Source organism: Neopelma chrysocephalum, unplaced genomic scaffold (assembly GCF_003984885.1).
Source record: "Neopelma chrysocephalum unplaced genomic scaffold, ASM398488v2 Primary Assembly neopelma1_76, whole genome shotgun sequence".
NCBI classification, from domain to species: Eukaryota; Metazoa; Chordata; class Aves; order Passeriformes; family Pipridae; genus Neopelma; species Neopelma chrysocephalum.
In genome coordinates, this window is record NW_020897737.1 from 9,360,230 (window position 1) to 9,364,408 (window position 4,179).

Sequence of the window (4,179 nt, forward strand, 5' to 3'; positions counted from 1 at the left end):
CGGCCCGGCCCGGGCTCCGCCGGGGAAGGGGCGGGAGCGGCCGCGCCGGGAGCGGGGCGGGGGCGCTGCGGGCTCCGCTCCGCCCCGCCGGGGCCAACTTTGGGGAACTTTCCCCCGCCACAGGGAAGCGCTCGGCTCGGTTTGCCTGGAGTCCCGCCGCCCCCGAGCGGCCTCCCCCGTCCCCGCTGGGACATCGGGGTGTCCCGGGCTCGGCAGCCCCGGCTTCGTCGAGAGACTATGGGAAAGGAAAGGCTGCCTCGGATGCAGGATTAGCGGTGCCTGACCTTGATTCTTCTTCTGAAGTGACCTTTAAATCACAAGTTATTAACAGAGGCTTTAAAAAAAAAATAATTCGGCGTTTCATTATTCGTGTGCGAACTTACCTGCAATTCCCACTTCCCTCTCCCCTCAGCAGCGTTGCTGATCCCAAATTAAATCTTTGAGCCAAGGATAAGTACTTCACCCACTTTCCATTTAGTCTCTGTTTATTTTGCTTAATTAGCACTGAGGTGCTGAGAATGTCAAGGGCAAATGTTTAGGTTAGTTATTAAATAGGGTACTGGTATAATTCACTGTCTAAAGCAGCTCTTCCTCATAAAATAGAAACACACATAGGCACGAAGGTAGAGTATGATGTCCATTAAGAATTATTAAAAAAGGAAGAGGAGAGATGTTCAACCCACAGATTTTAAAGAGAATGCTGCTACTTACATTTGAGGGAGAACTATGAAGTGGGAACAGAAAAATCAAGCTAGAATAGCCATCATCTAGTGAAGAAACAGGAAAAATATTTTCCATAAGTGCTAATTATTGTATCCCTATTAGTATTATTTAGGTTGTGGGTTTGGGTTTATTTTTTTTCCCTCAAAAATTCAGTTTTCTTTCTAATTTTCTGATCTTTCTTTCTTCTAGTTACAGGAATGTTCACATTAATTTCAAAAGGTATGGGATTAAATCCTAATGGTTTGCACAACTTTCTTCCAAGTTTCATTCCACCCTGATCACAGTTCAAGGCTGAAACAGAAAGAAAGTTTACATGGCAAACTTCTCGGAGCACAAACACCTTTGCTCTTACAGCTGCTCATAGGAGTTAGCGTACGAGGTCTAGTCCTGGTTTCCCAGCAGTGAGAACACTTGCACATATTGCAACAATTTCTCCTTTTCTCTTTAGATTCCTCCTCTGTTAAAAGCACAAGAACCAAAGCTCAGTACCCTGATACCACAGTAGGTGTCTGAGAGTACATAAACAGACTGTGTGATGTTAGCAAAAGTTGAGTGTATTTCTGAAGGGCTTTTGGTCATAGATGTCTGTGAATCAACTAACACCAGTCTGTCACTAATCCTGAATAAGAAATGCATTTCCTTGACCTGTTCCTACTTGAACATGGAAGGAAAATAGAAATTTGGGGCTGAGGTTTTGTGGAGTTTTTTGGGGTTTGTTTTGTTGGGGTTTTTTGTTGTTTTTTAATGTCTGATATTACTTCAGTATGTCTATACCAGACATTAATACATTAGTCAATTTGTTTGTTTGAGTCGTGTTTCTGTTGCCTCCCAAATGTAAAATGTTAATTCCTGGAAGAATGTTGCAAGTACAATTTAAAGAAAAATGAGAAAGGATTTTAAAAAATTGATAAAGAGCATAGGTGTGCCATGCTAAAGACATCTATTTCAAAACTGCATGAAGTGCAGAATCACGGTTCTGTTCTAGTATTTCAAAAAAATGTAAACAGTTTACTTGAATATATGAAAACTTGTGATAATATATGCAGAAATAACACTGGTATCTGTAGTTAATGTTGCCAGTACTTTCTGATAACAAAGGCTCAATTTGTTTTACTTTTTTAAACCTTTGCAGTTTGGGCTGGAGTTGCCTCTATCAGATACCTTCCTCGGGTTGATTTTTTTTTTTTGTTTAAAAGTTCCAGCTAAAATTCAGTCATATGTAGTCTGAAAAAATAGACATTTTCACTGTCTACAAAAAAAAAGTCCAAAGACTTCAACATTTTTCCCAGTGAGAAGCAGAAAGTTGGCATACAGCCCCCCCAAACACAAACCCAACCACAATGTGCACACTGCAGTACCGTGTGCTATGCTCAGGAGAGATGTGTTTGTATCTTACGTTCTCCAAAGAGTTCATCTGTAGTGAGTGTGCTGCATCCATTTACAGCTTCTGTGACCGAATGAACAATGTACCAGCAAATGGATGCTCCGTGATTCTCCAGCCTCCATCTTCTGGCCACCCACTGTTCCCAATGGACCTGGGAGAGCATGCTAGAGCCCGCTCTGGGAGTGAAAAAGAACAGGGAGATGTCTGCCCATCCCAAAGATATTGTGCTCAAGGAGTATAGGAAAAACAGCCCACGTGGCAGAACTGCTCAGTCCTAAGGCACCATCCAACACTGGGGGTTCAAGGGTTAGCAAGGCAGCCTGGGCTTCACGGAGAGCTGGAAAGAAGGCAGAGACAGCATGAACGTACAAGCAAGATTAAGTGCACAGAGGCAAAATGGGAAGAGACAGCAAGCAAAAGCCGAAATAGCAGAGCTAATAACAAAGTAACAAGCACCATTGCCTCGGAAATCTGTCTGTGACTTAAGAAGTATTGTGACTATCTCTTTTCCTATGGTGAATGGATATGAAATCAACTGGAAAAATCTGCTCTGCCTCCCTGGGCAGTCAGTCCACAGAAGGAATGGCTACTGAAGCTATTAGTTCAAGTGATAAGGATCTCCTCTGTGTCACTATGCAGACCTGACCTTTGCTGATGGCATGAGTTGTGGTTCAGTGCAATTTCACACTGTGCTTTCCTCTGTACAAATAAGTAATTTTTTGAAATGTCTGAATGACTTGCCTGGATTCAGGTTGGGAACTCATACTGGAAAATTAAATCAATTACAAGGATATTTTTAACATGTAATCAAAAGCTTCTTAAAGACAAATGTCAGATGCAAAGCACCCAAATATCTCTTACCATAAGTGGGCAGTTTTGATGGATCTCGATCAGTCTGTACATGAAATCTCTCTTACAAAATGAGAAAAAATATATCATCTCTAAATCTAACAGAGATGTTCATTACTCTTTATGAGAAATCATATGCTAAAATCACAAAGACCATAGAAGTATCCCAAGAGAATTAATACTGTTATATTCAATAAAAAGTCAGTATAGAGGCAAAATGCAATAAATAAATAGTAAAGGTTCTAAGAATTACTGCCTGCCTGCTTCATTTCCTTGGAGAAGTAAGGATCCTCTGGAAGCATAGCTCATGGTCATGTATTAATTAGCATGCCACCATTTATATTATTCAGAACATACGTAGAAACACCTGAATTAAATCGGTCTAAATCTTGTCATTTCCAGATTTCTAAGTGTCACACTTTGCAACAACAGTATCTTTTAAAGTACAATGTATTATTCTACATATAGAATTAAAATAGAGGAATTATAAATAAAAGCATTTCCAATGAGTAATATTCTTCCAAGATACTTAAAGATGGTATAAAAATGAGTCTTGTAGTAGTTAATTTCTGAAATTACATCCCAGATCTAAGCAAAGGTATTCTTAGAATAACACTTTAGCATCAGCATTTATCCTTTCTCTGTTGTTTTTTTCCTCTAATTTATGTTTTGACTATTATAACTTTTTTCCCCTTTTTTTTCCTATCTGACTTCTCTATTTTTCTTTTATCACTTTCTTCCTCATCCATTGTACCACTACATCCATAGGCCAAAGACTCAAAGAATAATTTAGTGTGAAAGTGTAATTTAGTGGTCATCTAGTCCAATCTGCTGCTCCAACCCAAATCTAATGAGATCAGATTGGTTAGGGCCATGTCCACTTAAGGCTTGAGTGTCTCCAAGGATGGAAATCTCACAATCTCTTTGGTGCCCTGGAACCAGAGTGTTTGAATGCACTTCTGGTAATGGAAGCTTCTAATCTCTAATGAGAATTTACTCTGTTCCAACTTTTCCCTGTTATCTCATGTCCCAAAACCATGCACCTCTATGAAGCTTCTGGCACCACCATTTTTGTGTCTTCTGGTCCAGAAGTAGTAATATCCTCTTGACCCTTTAGTTTTCTGGGCTCAATAATCCCATCTCTCTCAGCTTCTTATACATAAGAGTGCTCTGATGACCCTTTTTACCCTGTTCAGGACTCACTGAGGTATGTCTGTTCCTTT